We start from the raw sequence: 17,343 nt of genomic DNA on the forward strand, positions 1-17,343 counted from the left end.
GATTTTCTGAGTGATTTTCAATTGCAAGAAAGAAGGAAAATGTTCTTTCAACAGGATGCCACTAGATTGCTCTCTACATAAAACGTTTTGATTAATAGTTTGGATGATGCATTCCTGTTAAACGATTATCAACATCACCAGACCTTACACCTTTTCGGGGTCGTTTGAAATCTATTTTCTAACAAACGTGTCCAAGAAATATTTTAGAACTTAAAAGAACCGCAAAGGAATCCAGTAAAATGATATGTCCTGGAATCATATTGCTACAGAATTGAAATGTATTTACACAATTATGGTGAACATTTCGATTATACTACTGCATATCGATAAATAAGTAATAATATTTAGATGAAATACAGATTTTTAATAATAACATTTTTTAATAGTTTTATGCAGTTGTAGAACGGGTTAAAGACAAATGAATTCTGTAATTCGTAGGTTGAAAAAGTTGAAAAGTGAAAGTTTTTATAATCATCGTACAAAAATATATTGATTTTATTCTAGCTAGAGTAATGTTATTCATATTTTTTTAAATATCAGATGACCCAAAAATACGTTTTTGTGATGGTTTTTTATTGCCCAGTTATAAAGTTTTTATTTAATAAAATAAAATAGTTTATTGAGAAATTTAGTGTTGTTAAGTGACAAATAACCAGTTTATTAGTCATATACAAACGTATCTTTATTTGAAAATTTTCAGTTAAGTAAATCTTTACAAAACAATAGTTATTAAGTCGAGATTTGAATATGATTTATCCACTTATGGTGTGCTTAAGTTGTATTTCTTTTAAGGTCATTGGTTAGTCATTCTTAAACATATGTCATTATTTTTTAAGACATCTAAGATTATGATATATATAATTCATCAAAGTTTGTCTCTTGTTGCTTACTTTGCCGTGTTTTAGAGTAAAATTAATTAATTAAAATCAAGAATCTGGTAAGGTTTAAAATAATTTGAAATCTACTGTATAAGGAGGAAGGAAAACATACTACGATCCAGTAACAGAAAGTGTTAAATTTACATGTAAAATAAATGTGAAAATTGACACATTTTGGCATGCACATTTTTACATTTGTGACAATTCCGCTCAAATTCAGAAGTATTCGCACATAAAATAGAGATCTAAGCTTGCGCTGCTATTTAAATAAAACATAGCTATCATAACCTGTAACATTTTTGAGTAAATACCAACTATGTAAAAATAATATTCATAAAAAGTAGTGTATAAATTGAAACTTAAATATAGCTTCTGTATATAGTCGAACTTTACGTGGCAGCGCTACCTAAGCTATTACGGCATGCCGAATTTTGACTGTGGTTCTTTGTTACCATTCGACTCATAATAGCAATTTTCTTATGAATTACTGAATTTACAGTCATTTTTGTACCGACTAAAAAATTCAGCTATTCTCTTTTTTTATTAAGTTAAAAAATTTTAAAGGGAAATTGTCGGTCTTAATTGGTTATGAAAGGTTTAGTTAGTGCCCAAAATAATTGTACTTTATTAGCAATATACCAAACACTTTTTCCAAGGAGACCACTGACCGATATCTAGGAACACTTGATTGTTGAGACGCTCTGCTTACTATATTTCCATATTTACTCGGTTCTAATAAATTATTATATCCTTTGGTAATAATAAAAAAAATGACGATGTTTGTTTATAGAACATAAATGTAATCTAATGTAGTAGGAAAAATACTCGTTAAATTCAAGTTAGTATTATCTTTTAATATTATTATTTTTTTTTGTAAATAGAATACTCCGTTGAATAGAATAATTTCCTTTGTAAAATGGTTATTAAATTAACCGGATTTGACTGTAGTTTATCGGAATTAGATAACTGGAACGACAAAAAGAAAAACTTCCGGTAAGTGTTCTTAGAATTGTTTTTGAAATTTGTTTTCCTTTTTCATAGAACATATTCAACCGATATTTCAGTTTTCCGGATTCTCCTAAAATAAACACCAAATGTTAAGTATTAGTTCCGATTTATTGTTTCAACTTCTTTTTTCCTAGATACGTTTTATGTATTTAATTTATTATAAAAATATCTTTCATATTCAACACGATTTTTGGATTTAATTTAGGCTGTTACTTTCATTTTTTATGCATTTGAAATAGGTCAACACGAAAAAAACATGTTTCAAATGGATTTAAGAATTTTATACCATTTGTGTCTCCCGTCGATTGTTTTAAAATTATAATCGGTTAACATACTTTATTTTTTTTATAAAACGTTTTGTAATTTGTATACTGTTTTTAGTATTATATTTTCATTCCATTTTTTACTTCCTTTTAATGTATTTCCATATTTCCATATGACCTTAACATGATAAAATGCTATAAAACTTGTAAAAAAAAGTTTATTTACTATTCAGAATTATTTGAATAGTAATCTAAATAAGGGAAAGTTCTGTATTCGAATTTCAAAGTTGGCATTTTTCAAGCACCTCAACCCCATTTCTTATCGTTATTCAAAAATGATCGTAAGCTGAAAATGAGCAACAGCTTTTAGTTGCATAGGGAATAATTTAAATCAAAACGAACTTTGTATTGGGTTCTTAAAAAAAAGGATTTTATTTTAAATTATTAAAAAATAAACTTTTTTTATCAAAACAAACATGTACAAGTTTTATATTATTTCAGAATAATAATCCTTGGATATTGGTTGATGATGGGAAAGACGTTGAGTTAAAATCATTCTACTTGGAAGATTTTTCGATTGTGGTAATTTCACGGGTCTAAGGGACAGTTAGTTAGTTATCAGGATGGATTTATCTCTAGAAATTTTTTCTCGCGTTAGGTTAAAAAATAGTTAACGGTTCTTTTCTTTACTTTTATTCAGTTTTTAAAAAAAATTTCGATAATAAAGTGAAGTTGAGTAGATTAATAAGTGATAAGGAAATAAAATAATTCAATCTACAATTTTTTTCGCTTATTAATTTACGTAATAAAATTAAGAAGTATTTAATTAAGTTTTTAAATTCTTATCGATATCAGTTTCCAGGTTTTTTTTTTACGTTGAATAATGTACGATTAATAATGTATGTATGAGTAACTTAGTGAATGTTTCATCGGGCTATTATCTATTGTTAATTATTATTCTTTTGTTAAAAGTAATATTATTTTTTATATTGACCATCGCGTTAAAAAACAGTAAATTTTATGCTGATTACTGGAAAATGTGGTATTTGAAGGTCTCTGAATGAATTTAGTCATTCTGAATCAGTATTAGTCATTTTTTTTGATAGGTGTAACTAATGGATGTGATTCATCAATTTAATTCTGATTTTGTTTTTAAGTATAAATTATATTTATGTCTCTTTAAATTTCTGGAATCTTAACTTGGATAAAAATTGCGTTGTTATTATTATTATTATGTGATAATTTATAGTTGTATTTTATAATATATTGGTAACCTTGTATTCAGGAAGTCATGGGTTTATATCTCGACCTTGACCACTTGCTGCTAAATTTAATTTTAGTGGTTTTCAGTTTTTTAGCTAAATGGAACAAACCAGCGTAATTGAGGAATTGTTCTGCTAAATTAGTCGCGATTAGCCCACCGGGCTGGTCTACTAGTGGTTAACTCGTCATCGCAAATCAGCTGATTTCGAAGTTGAGAGTTCTAAGATCCAAATCCTAGTAAAGGATATTACTTTTATGCGGATTTGAATACTAGATCGTGGATACCGGTGTTCTGTGGTGGTTGGGTTACAGTTATCCACACTTCTCAGGAGCGGTGTACCTGAGACTGTACAAGACTACACGTCATTCATACATATCATCCTCTGGAAACTACCTTACGGTGGTTCCGGAGGCTAAACAGAAGAAAAGTCGCGTTTATCTTTGCCGATTAGTTTCTAGAAAAGATCGATAGTCGCCGTCACTTTTTTCTTAATAACGATAGAAAGTTGAGAATCGTTTTATTTTAATCTGCAGTTAAGTTTCTGTTTTAATTCAGTATTCGGATTCGTTTTAACAAAACTGATGAAAAATTAAACAAAATTATCCATACTTTACTACTTTTTAACCTAGGTGGAATTTACGTCAATATGAAATGAACGAAAAATTTCCTAAAAGTGTGCCCAATTAACTTGTTTAATGGCTCTATAACGTGGAAAGTAGGCAGTATTTACTGCTGATTTTAACATGTAGAACATACACTGCCTCGGTATTATATGTCGCTTTCAGTTTTTTTTTATTTACTTCAGTTTATTATATTGGTTGCATGAAATTGAGCTCGAGGTAGTATCGAGAAGGTCTGAATGGAATGACCATTTTTTATTTGTCTTCAGTCATTTGACTGGTTTGATGCAGCTCTCCAAGATTCCCTATCTAGTGCCAGTCGTTTCATTTCGGTATATTCCCTACATCGTACATCCCTAACAATTTGTTTTACATATTTCAAACTTTGCCTGCCTACACAATTTTTTCTATCTACCTCCACATTATTTAAAAATTTTGTCAATTAATATTTTTTGTATTTGTCTCTATTGATTTAATTAAATGTTATAACTCAATTTTTAACATTGATTAACAAAATGGAATATTTTGCCGAAGCCAATCCTACATATCTTATTTAGTTTACTTAGTTCGTTGGATTAAAATATGAAAACTGTTTGGGTACGTTGTCTGTAACCAGCGTACTCCGAGGAAGCAGAATCGGCACCTGCTTGTGTAGTAATAAATGGAAGACTTCAGAAATCGGAATTCAAGCCGTTTCTTCTCCGGTCGGGTACTCCGACCATTTGAGCATGCGAGCCATGGACGTAATTCTCGTTCTTATAACATCTCTTGTTTGGTATTTTTATTGTTGCTGAAAAAAGTTCTTTGTAAATGTCAGTTGTTCGATTAAAATTGTTATTTTTTCAATTCTTTTACTGAAATTCCATCTGGATTAACATTTTTCTGCGGCTAGGTTTTCCCTTCTGTAAAGACGCTATCACAATTTAATTTTGATTAATTTCACTAAAGAGTGAAGTTTTTTTTTTTAAAATAAATATTATTTAAAATGGGAAAATTAGTGATCTGATATAGATTCTAGTGTTAGATTTCTTGTTGTCTTAGGAATGCTCAAAGATGAAGATTTACCAGTTTCAACGTCTTTCAGTTTTCACTGGTGTAGGGAGTTTGTGTAGAATTCACCTAAACTATTTGCAAAAAGTTAAGTAAATATTAAGAAGTAAATTATAAAAATAAACACACTACATTGTTAAAATTTGAACTCCCTGCTGGTAATTATTCACCGATTTTCGTTTCGATTTACCGGATGTATAGAAGCGTATCGAATGTCTATTAAAAAATTAATGTAATTTTACATTAATTTTACTGCATTGTTTTTAAAGATCTATAAATTCTTTGAACTCAAGTTATTCCACAGGCTTCAATTACGTATGAACGAACATACTGAGTAATAGACTACATATGATTCATGGTTACTTAATTTCTATTCATTAATTAGTCTATTAATGAATATTTTTTAATCTGTTTATGTATTATAATGTAATTATATTTACAATAGTATATGAATCATATATTTATTTGTGCATATTAGAAATCAACGTTTCTAATTGTAGAATAAATAATTAAATTACTAAGAACGAATATCCAAATTAAGAATAACAGTTTCTATATTGAAACATATATTTATAATTTTTGTTTAGAGACGTCACTCAAACGAATACGATTGTTATTGTAATGGCCACAAAATAAAAATATTATTTTTTATCGTATGGTTTTCAAACTTCTTGCGAATGCATTAGAGCACATACCAGTTAATAAATGTGTTTGTAATCTATTTTTAATACTACCCAAAATATGAATGAAGGTATATTCATTATGCTTAGCTGGAGGGGAATGCGGTAGTAATTGGGCAAGTTCAGTTCGCGCTCTTAGTTTGGGATTATTTTCGTTATCTTATTGTGATAATGAACGCAGTTATTATGCTTTAAACTTTTGAGTAATGATATTGCGCGGTTAGAATTATTTGTGGGATTATTTGTTGATTATTTTTTATGAAAAAGATTATATAATAGTAATTTAATACGTAATTTAAACAGTAAAATTATGTGGGGAGTTAATCAAAAGTGAAAGCGGATTTATGAATAAACAGATAATAAATTCACCAAAAAAATAAAATAAAAAACTATTTATTGACAACGTTTCCCCAATTTTAAGAAAATGTTTTAAATTGCGTGGATAGCAAATAAATTCCATTTAAAAGTTTTATTATATCAATAATGCGTTCGATTAGTTCCATAATTTTTATTGATGAAACAACTTAATCCCTGTACCTATAGTATCAGAGGGATTCCGTACAGTTGGTTAAAGTTATATCCATAAATAGTAACCATAAACAGGAAGTTGAAATTTCAGTTTTTGAATGGAATATACGTATAAAATGTAGGTAATCACTTCAAGATGTGGAACACGAAGTGCCGCAGAAAAGTGTTCTTGTCCCCTTATTATTCTTATTGTTTATTGTGTTGATCTGCTTCGACTATTTTAAACTAATTGTTACCTTCTTCTTTGCAGATGACACAGTCTGTACTATAAAGCTAATTATTTAGCAGGACTTTAACATTTTCTGTTAGCAACCCAAAAAATACATGGAATTATAACTATGTAACTAAATACTGATAAAACCGTTGCATTGTGCTTCTCAGGTAACTGGTATTGTCGGTTGAAGAGAATTCTCATTAATGATAAGAAACAATTTTTGCTTCCCATTAAGTTAAATTTCAAGGTGAAATTTCTCTTACCGAGCAACTTAAGTTTTGCTTAATTCACTAATCTAAGTGAAATCGGATGCCAAATTTTTTAGAGTAATCAAATTGATTTCGTTTATAACAAAATCAAACCGTACAGTTTTACACTAGAATAATAAATACGCTAAGCGTATAATCATCATTAAATATTTTTTGTGCTTATTTATATTCCCGTTTGAAGTGTAGATCACCTCTTGGGGCTCCTCACAAAGTCAGAACGAGTTTTTGAGTTACAAAAATGTTTTTCAGATCATTATTTGGCGTTCTTAAGTACGAATCATGTAGACCGATTATTAAAAATATTACATGTGTATTTTTATTTACGAAAGTGCAATCTTCGGTAAAAAGAATAGTTACTTATTCTTAAAAAGTAACAATATCTTTCAAATCGGACTACAGAACTGTTTTTGTGTAACTCTTAACACATTACTTCAGCTAGGCCCATATCATCCCGTTGCCACCTTTCTTCGAACCGATTTATTTAAAATACAATTTAAAGATTTTCTCTTCCAGAAACGATATTACTCTAACGATGCATTTTAAATAAGATTAATTAAAAATGTTAAAAAATCCCTGATTATCTGGACCTCCATTTAACGTGTACGTAAATATGTGGTCAAACAATTTCATTAATGCCTCCTATTTGGAATTTATTTTATAGTTTGTGTTTTTATCTTCCATATTGAATTTAAATTGTTTCTTGTGTTTGTATTTTAAATAATTAATATGGACTTTAATCACATCTATATTTTATCTTATGGTTATATATAAATTATTTAATTATCAATATATAATTTAATTAATAATTAATATAATTTATTATAAATTGTGGGTTTTGTAATGCTGTGATCAAAGTTTTAACACAGTATCCCTTGATCCATCCTTGCAAATGCTGAGACATTTCATTTTCTGGACCTTTTTCGTAAAGTGGCAGCATTAGCATTTCTGTTGGGAATAGGTAATCGCGCCTCGGTATAAACTGGAATGACATAATTGTTGCATGTTGCCGGCAACACCACAATGACTGGCCACGACTCGGCGCCGCCAGATTGTTGGTGTTCGATTGATTACTGCGTCATTGCTGTGCTTTTTTTAAATTATTTTTTTTTTACAAGTTGGTATTTTTAACTTTATTTAATAATAGACGTACACTATACAGTCATAATAATCAACGTACACTGTACAAAAATAAACATACATAAAAAAAGAAAGAAAAAGAAGTAAAATGAGCAACTAGGAGAATATTATAGGCCTACGAGTATAATAAAGAACAATAATACTGTACAATAATAACTGTAGAATAATACAAAATATGAATTACAATTTATTTGGGCGGCATAAATAACGCAGAAATGGTTATTTATTTTCAAATAAATTTTCATTTTGATACCGCTGCCGGTATTCGACTTGCACGAATGATTTTCGAGAAATAGAATGTTATAAAGATTACGGCGTTGTACAGATTGTTGAATTGAATGTTGTACAGATTCATTACGGCGCGGGTGGCGGCTTTAATGACGCGCCATGCGACTATGATGCCATACCGAGGCGCGTTTACACTATTCCCAACAAAATACAAATACTGCCTGCCACTTAACGGAAAAAATCCCATTTTTTTTTATCCTTGGAGTAGCATATTCTTTATACAATGCTAAATGTATTATGTGTACCGATCAAAACGTAAGATTTATTTTATTAATTTGATTTCAAGAGACTATTATCATGGTCTTCTACAGAGTGTCCAAAAAGTGACTCAACCTTATGGGAAAATGAGTAAGTTACAATATTTGTTGAAAGAGGCCTCCAATATGCGACATAATTAAATTATATTAATTAATTAATTTAATTAATTAAATTATATGCACATAATTGAATACGACATCGCATACTCGTAAACACTTATTGTAATGTTTTTTGAGGAATTGCAGCAACACATCATTCAATTTCGCTCTGCAATTCGGGAACGGTGTGAGGATGAGTTTTGTAAGCAGCATACGAAAGGTATTTCCACAAGAAAAAGTCAGGAAGGGATAAATCAGGAGACCGAGGGAGCCACAACAATCACTTGTCCATAAAAACACTGATCCAAGAAATTCATAGTGTTATTGACTGCTGAATTCATAGTGTAGTATTTTCCTGCTGAAACCAAGTGTATTCTAGCCGGTCTGCAGTTGTAGTGTTTACAAATCGTTGCATCATCTGTATGTAGCGCTTACTGTTTATTGTGCCATGAAAGAATGTCATGAAAATTCGCCTACGTGACATTGCACACCAAACACCCACTTTTTGTCCGTGGAGAGGAGACTCGTGCAGATGATGGAATTTCCGTACACCAAATGCATGAATTCGGTGCATAACAAAATTCTTCTACCTCCATATTCTTTTCTCTTCCTATTTTCACATTCAACGGTCCATCCGGCGTTACAGATGATATGAACCGCTGATAGAAAGCTACACGTTTTTCCAGTGTCTGCAGGTTACAACTCGTGAACAACACGAATTTTGTACGGATGCGTCTTTAAATACTTGCTCTATACCATGTGGGCACTACATCGGAGATCAGACGTGTTAGATAGACAGCGCACAGACTTCTTGGGAGTAACAAAATATGCAGCTTGCACGTCGATCAACTGGTGTTAGCACTTTCGGCCGACCACTTTAGACTGCATCGGCCGCATTTCCTGTCTCTTGGAACTTGTCGTACAGCCGCTTGACGAAGGACTTGATTGGTGCATCGACACCATACTTTTCTGTGAAGGTATTCTGGGTCTGGCCATAACTAGCACATTTAATGTGTTGGGAGACAATGAATATTCTCTGCTGCATAGTGTAACCCATTGTCCTCAATTAAACAAAAGAAGGAAACATTCTTCCATAAGATTACGTCACTTTTTGAACACTGTATTAGATAACATAAACTGTGTTTGTGTTATACGTTACCCCTCCACCCAAATAATGTTACAGTTAAGTTGTTTTAAAATATTATTTTTTTCCCGTTAAAATAATCTGTGTTTTCTTATTATTGCTTGCTACGTTTTGTGTTGTGGTTAAGAGTTTTTACGAACATTTTAAAAAAATATTAAAATTTCTTTTTTTTTTTCTTTTTTTTTTAGGACTACTCTCATCTAGTAACGGTAACTAAGAACTCAGGTACGTTTGATCTTATTTTACATGTATACATATTTTTTTTGATCTTCAGTTATTTGACTTTGCAGCTCTCCAAGATTCCCTATCTAGTGCTAGTCGTTTCATTTAAGTATACCCTCTACATCCTACATCCCTAACAATTTGTTTTACATATTCCAAACGTGGCCTGCCTATACAATTTTGTCCTTCTACCTGTCCTTCCAATATTAAAACGACTATTCCAGGATGCCTTAGTATGTGGCCTATAAGTCTGTCTCTTCTTTTAACTATATTTTTCCAAATGCTTCTTTCTTCATCAATTTGCCGCAACACCTCTTCATTTGTCACTTTATCCATCCATCTGATTTTAAACATTCTATTATAACACCACATTTCAAAAGCTTCTAATCTTTTCTTCTCGGGTACTCCGATCGTCCAAGTTTCACTTCCATATAAAGCGACGTTCCAAACATATACTTTCAAAAATCTTTTCCTGACATTTAAATTAATTTTTGATGTAACCAAAATATATTGTGACTGAAAACTCGTTTCGCTTGTGCTATTCGGCATTTTATATTGCTCCTGCTTCGTCCATCTTTAGTAATTCTACTTCCCAAATAACAAAATTCTTCTACCTCCATAATCTTTTCTCCTCCTATTTTCACATTCAACTGTCCATCTTCATTATTTCTATTACATTTCATTACTTTCGTTTTGTTTTTATGTATTTTCATGCGGTAGTTCTTGCGTAGGACTTCATCCATGCCATTCATAGTTTCTTCTAAATCCTTTTTACTCTCAGTTGGAATTACTATGTCATTAGCAAATCGTAGCATCTTTATCTTTTAACCTTGTACTGTTACTTCGGATCTTAATTGTTCTTTAACATCATTAACTGCTAGTTCTTTGTAAAAATTAAAAAGTAACGGGGATAGGGAACATCCTTGTCGGACTCCCTTTCTTATTACGGCTTCTTAATTATGTTCTTCAATTATTATTGTTGCTGTTTGGTTCTGTAATATACATATATTAAATATATATATATATTTCTAATATCTGTTTCGTATAAAATTGAAATAGAAAAGTTGATACGTATGAAGTTAAACATTTGAAAAAAAATTATTTTGTTGAAAATACTGAATTGGTGACAGCCCTTTGTGGCGGATGAAAAATTAAGTGATTTGTATTGTGTAGATGCATTTTAGCGAAACATTTTAAGAGTCAATAATAAAAATGCTTTTCCAGTTAATATCCTGAGAAAAAAATTTAGACAGAAGTAGTTTAAATGTTATTGGCTTAATCAATCTTAGTTTTTTTAAATTTTCTGTAAGATGTTTACTGTATGAGAAGATATAAAAAAAAAATTCTCATCAAGAAATTTGGGGATGCTAAGAAAGTTTTAAACGAGATAGTAAGTCAGGTGTGATCTAAAACGTGTTTTGCATTTTAGTTGTGTAATCATTTTAACATACATCAATCCGAAAAAAGTTTTGTTAATTGAATCTGTAGGACCACGCTTACCCGTAACAGAAGTATTTTGATCGTATTATTGTAACTATATTTTTGATGAAACTCTATCTTACCTTACTGTATACAGGGACATTTTTATAATTTTGAATCTTGGTCCTATGTTAACGCAACAGAACAGTTCATCTGTCCAGAGAATTCATTTCCCTTATTAGAAGACATCAGTTTAATTAATTATTAATTTACATAATACGTAGTTTATCTCCATATTATTTAGTTTATCTTTAATTGAATTGTATTGTACAACTGAATTCCATTATTCCATTGTGATGCATAAATTGAATTCTAAGGAAGAAAAGGTTGAAAAGCAGGGGCAGTATATGTCAGCACATGTTCAGATTGTTCACAAACAGAACACAATGTTTATGTACAGCGTTTGATAGCCGACTCAGAGCAAAGGAAATTGAATTACCCCGAGCAGTAGAGTCTGATTTGTCTCGCATGCCGTTGTACACAGTCTGAACTCTTTTACTTATTGTGGTATGACGGGACACCCAGAAACCTTGGCACTTTGAACTTTGCCACTAGTTCAATTGTAGTTTGCAGGTTCATTCGTCAATTTGGCAGCTGATACAACATTTACCATCTGTAAATGTCTGTTTCTACCTAAATGTTTCTGTAGTAGTTTGGCTCTTTTGCAATCGCGTAATCGGGGAAACATCTCTGATCTATAAATGAGTTTTGAATTGTTCTTTCACCGCTTGCCTTATTGAACCAGACATTTAGTTTTCTGTTTTCTTATGGAATTTCAATTAACTACTGATTTATAAAGAAAAAAAAATCTAAATATGTAGAAAGAATAAACAATTATAAAAAAAAATTTAATCTTCTTTATGGCTGTTTGAAACGGATATTATATTTTCTTATGTATTTTATGAAAACTAACATTTTTTATTTTAAAATAACTATGTTTGATTAAAATATAGACATTAATTGAGAAGTGGTCGGTAACGGTGAGCTAGTTGCAGAAAATTGCCCATTGGCGTGGGTAATGAGAAACGGTTAGTTTTTATGCGGCTGATGAGAATATATTTTTATAAATTACTTAGCATTTCAAACGGAGGTAAAGTTAGTTACGGTAAAAAGTGATAAAACATTTCTCTCCATTTTTTGATGAAAAATTCAATAATGAAATGAAGTTATTTAAGTTAATAGAAAAATGATTGCGAAATAAATTATGTAAACCGGTTATTTTTTGCATTAACTGTCAAATCCAGTTAGTTAATAACTTCAGTCCATCGGAAAAAATACGTTGTAGCAAGTATAGTTTAACGCTAGCTTAAAAATGTATTTTACAAGATGACGAATTTTCGTGTAGTTACGATCTATATCGATATGGAAACTTTTAAACAAAACCTTCGATACAGTGTTTTATAAAATTATCGTATATAGGTAGAAATGATGTAAAGGTATTAAAATACTACCGAAATAAAATTTGAAAGGCCTTTACGTACTTAGTGTGTCTAAGGTATGTATCTCATTGTGTGGAAAAACCCTTCAAACAGTTTATATTTTATAGCACTTCAAGTCATGCGTTCTGCAAAAACTCTCTAGATTATTGTATTATATAATAGTGCATAACCAGTTTGAATCTTAATTTTATTATATTTTAAATCTAATCTCTTTTGTACTCCAAAAATGGAGTTTAAATTTAAGTCGTGATTTACGACCAAAACGCGATTTACGTTAAATTTACGCAGGCACTGCGTAAATTTAACCGCAGACCTACAAATGAAGATTTGAATTTGTACCGTAAGACTAGAGCAATACGTCGTCGGGTATTCTTAGACGCTAGGAGAAAGTGGTGAACGAATTACTTGAGACACCATCACACACACTACTCTCACGTCTACTGTGTGGAAGAAGCTTCGTACAATTTTCGGATCGTAGAAACAATTTATTGAACTTATTCACCATGGAGAACTTCTTACGACATCTTCTGCAGTAGAAATTAACTTGACAGATTGTTTTCGTTCGGTGTCTCTCACGTCATCATATACTAAAAAAATATCACAGATATAAGGTACAGGTGTAAATATTACCGTTAAACGTTGGGGATTCGGTCGGTGAATTAAATGCTCCCTTTACATTCAATGAGTTGTCGCATGCACTAAAAAAAACTCACGTGACACCTCCCCTGGACCTGACAACATTCGTCTCAGTGTGCCTTCACACCTTCCCCATTCGGCGCGACAACACTTATTGTGTATTTATAATGTGTTGTTCTCTGCGCAAGTTTTCCCACCCCTCTGGTTAGAAGCCATGCCCCTCAGCATGTCGTCATGCTGGACGACAAAGCATGCCCTTCAGGCTACCGCCCTATCTCCTTGACAAACATTTTGTGCAAACGGGTAGTGGACTTTTCTTCTCCACCAGCGCCTCGTCGCTATCTTTTCTGACATTAGCAAGGCGTGCGACGTGGTATTTTGAACACCCTTTTAGAGTAGGGAGCCACGGACAATATGCCTACTTTATTTGGGGTTTCTTAAATGACCGAACGTTCCGTGTTCGTGTTGGAGGATTGTTTGTTGAATAGCCTCACCTTGGAGAACGGAGTGCCTCAAGGAAGTGTATTAAGTACCACCTTGTTTGCTATAGTCGTCAACAGTATTACTAATGTGTGCAGTCACCTGTTTCATGATCTTTATTTGTTGATGATTTTGCTCTATGTGTGTGTGTGTGTGTGTGTATATATATATATATATATATGATTTTTGATAGCCGTTTTACGTAGATCAAACACAAAACAATTAAAAACGAAATGTTTTAAAATTTTAGATATGCTGCGAGGCCTTAGCAACACCTGCTGGGGAGCCGATTGGAGTTACAATTTATCTTACGTGATGTAATCTTATCTTTATCTTAATTTACATTATCGGTTAAAACCGATTATGCAGTTCATAGTTTGATGCTGTAGATAACACTTTCCTTCGTTTTGCATCAGTTGCATTTAAATCAAGCCCTGTCACAAGCATATTTGGTTAGGTCGAGTCACTTTGGGATAAATTGGACCAACCCACCGGGTTGGTCTAGTGGTTAACGTGTCCTCCCAAATCAGCTAATTTGGAAGTCGAGAGTTACAGCGTTCAAGTCAGTTATTTTTACACGGATTTGAATACTACATCGTGGATACCGGTGTTCTTTGGTGGTTGGGTTTCAATTCACCACACATCTCAGGAATGGTCGAACTGAGAATGTACAAGACTACACTTCATTTACACTCATACATATCATCTTCATTCATCCTCTGAAGAATTATCTAAACGGTAGTTACCGGAGGCTAAACAGGAAAAGAAAGAAAGAAGGGATAAATTGGACCAGCTGCTAGCATTTCTGCCCGTGTTAAAGGACAATCGAATAACCCGGTTTTTAAAGCACTCTTCGCGAAGCCTCATTTAAATGGTGTTTTTACCCGGCGTTTACGGCATCTTTTAAATTTTGATACACCTACTACTTTCTGATCTATCCCTGTTCATATCCTCCGTGGAGATTCGACCCCATAAATTTTAATTTTGACCTTACTGTATTTAATAAAAAAATCTAAAACTCCTATCGTCTTTCAGCAAATGTTTTATGAATTTCTCTTCAAGACAGACTTAGATGAAATACTATACACAGATGGCTCGAAACAGAATGATACCGTTGGATGCGCACTTTACGTTTATGACGAACCTATACTTTCGGTTCTCCTGTCTTCACTGATGAATTGCACGCAATCATTAAATCTTTGAATTATTAATCCAAAATACCACCATATCCTTATTTGTAGGGACTCTTTTACTGTACTCCAAGCTTTAGAAGATTTGTATTCAAGAAAACCTATCGTCACCGAAATCTATAATGCAGTCGCTGAGTTGAACCATCATAAATACATTTTTTAGTAATTTCAATAGGCTGTTTACTATAGCTACGATTTATTTTAAACTGTTATTTTCTATCTCGGTAAAGAAAGAAAGTCTTTGCATTGAATTTGTTTTAACAACACTTAACGCTGTATGTAGTTATTTACAGTTAACAACAGATTGGAGGAATTTCAAGAAAAGGAAGCATTTGTTACACATTAAAGTTATTTTATTAAAGTTGTTACACATAACAGCAGAACATTGTCTACACATATGTTTCACTGTGAAGCGACTGTACGTTTGCCTAACTGAACAGAATATTAACGGAAGTGTTAATAAACATTTTCATTCTTTCACATTTCTTTTATCCAATCGCTTTGTTAAAATTAAAATGAAACTGTGAAATTTAGGTACTTTTGTGAAACGTACCACATACTTTTGTATACGTACTACAACGGTGTCGTTAAAACGTTAAGATCAATGCGAAAGAATTATCTACCTTTGCTGAGGGGCAAATTAGCAATGTTTTTTAAAATTCTATTTCATCATTTTCTCTATTAGATATCATTTTAATAAAACATTACATAACTTAATCTTTGTTTTTTAACATTCTTTTTGATAAATCAGCCATTTTTACGGTTTTTGGTATTTTATAAAACAGCGGTTAACATCATAAATTATGTCAATAAATCGGTAAAAGAATAAATAAATAATTTATTGTAAAATAAGAGGAAGGAGAAAATTGTACGATCTCTTTCTAATGGTAGAATAATGTCCAAGATACAGAAGCACGAATACGGTACAACTAAACAGGAACAAATAGAAAGTGTTCAAATGTACAGATGAGTTAAATATTACTTCTATTATTAGGAAATTTCATAAAAATTCAATATCTTTAAATTCTGTAAATAATTTTTTAATTTGTTTTTAGCGTACGTATAGGTTTTGATAGGGAGCACCTACGAAAATCTATAAACATATAAAAAGTCTATTTCGACATGAAATCAAAACCCTAGCCCGAAATCGAACCCGGAACCTTCAGTGTTTCTACTGACTGAGATACTAAGTGGTCAGTAAATAATATTTATAACTATATTATTTTTTTCACGAATTTTTTCAATTAAAATTCGAAAATTCACGCAAAGCAGGTTGTACGGCTAAAATACATAAATTTGCTGTCAAAACTTAAAAAAAACCTACGATCAATTGAATATACATTTAAAAACAATTCGATTATATTTAAAGAATTTTAATCTTTGAAGTCAAGATACTCACCAAAATAAAGCAATAACCAATATTTTTAATATTAGTATATTAGCATAAAAATTTCGAAAAAAATGGTTTCAACTTTTCAAAATTTGGTGTTCATGCATCAGAGGGCTTTTGTTAATGATTAAAATATTCTAAAATTATTTTTTAGATAAATTAAAATCGCGATTTAAAAAAAATTATATTTTTATTAAAAATTTGGAAGCTCCAAACAGGGGAGGGACATTAGGTTATTTTATTGACTTCATTGTTTTGATGAAATACGTTTTGAATATTAAAAATTTGAAATTGCAAAAGAAAAATTCATTCTGAGGCCTTAAGGGGAAGCATTAGGGAAAAATTAATTTTTAAGAAAATCTCCAAGTGTTCATAAAAAAAAATTAAATTGTTTTAAAAAACAAAGGTAGTCATAATTCTAAATAAACAAAGTTGTAATTTTTTAGGAAGGGAATGAAAACTTTTGTTTGGTTTATTTTTTTCAAGAAATACTCAAGAGTAAGGACTATAAAAAATAAAGCACTTTGCATTTTAAATGCAATAGGTAACTTGTGAGTGGATTTAAGTTTAGTTTTTTGTTTTTTACTTTTTAGAAACTAAAAAAATATCTTGTTGCTACCGATCTTTGTAGAGGGAAGAGCAAACAGATTTATAGTAGTTTCAAGACCTATTGATGCAGAAAATACAAATGTAAAAATCTCCCATTAACTCCTTTTCTAAAGCAAGATGTAATAGCTAAAAAAAGGAAAATATGTAGCCACTTTTAGGAGATAGGTTGAATACTAAATAAAATTTTTGGTGATTTGTT

At 31.1% G+C, this 17,343-nt stretch overlaps 1 protein-coding gene across 3 annotated transcripts in view; it reads left to right on the forward strand.

Annotated features, from left to right (window-relative positions):
• Positions 1-17,343, forward strand: part of LOC142325699 (SH2 domain-containing protein 4A-like) — a 176,898-nt gene that overhangs the window by 63,022 nt on the left and 96,533 nt on the right. For 2 of the 3 annotated variants that reach the window (XM_075367738.1, XM_075367731.1), the window contains exon 2: positions 9,888-9,924. The exons of the other annotated variant lie outside the window; for it this stretch is intronic. The gene's annotated coding sequence lies outside the window, so the exon portion shown is untranslated. The remainder of the gene's footprint in view (positions 1-9,887; positions 9,925-17,343) is intronic. 3 annotated transcript variants of the gene reach the window in all.

Source organism: Lycorma delicatula, chromosome 1 (genome assembly GCF_047948215.1).
Source record: "Lycorma delicatula isolate Av1 chromosome 1, ASM4794821v1, whole genome shotgun sequence".
In the NCBI taxonomy this organism is placed as follows: domain Eukaryota; kingdom Metazoa; phylum Arthropoda; class Insecta; order Hemiptera; family Fulgoridae; genus Lycorma; species Lycorma delicatula.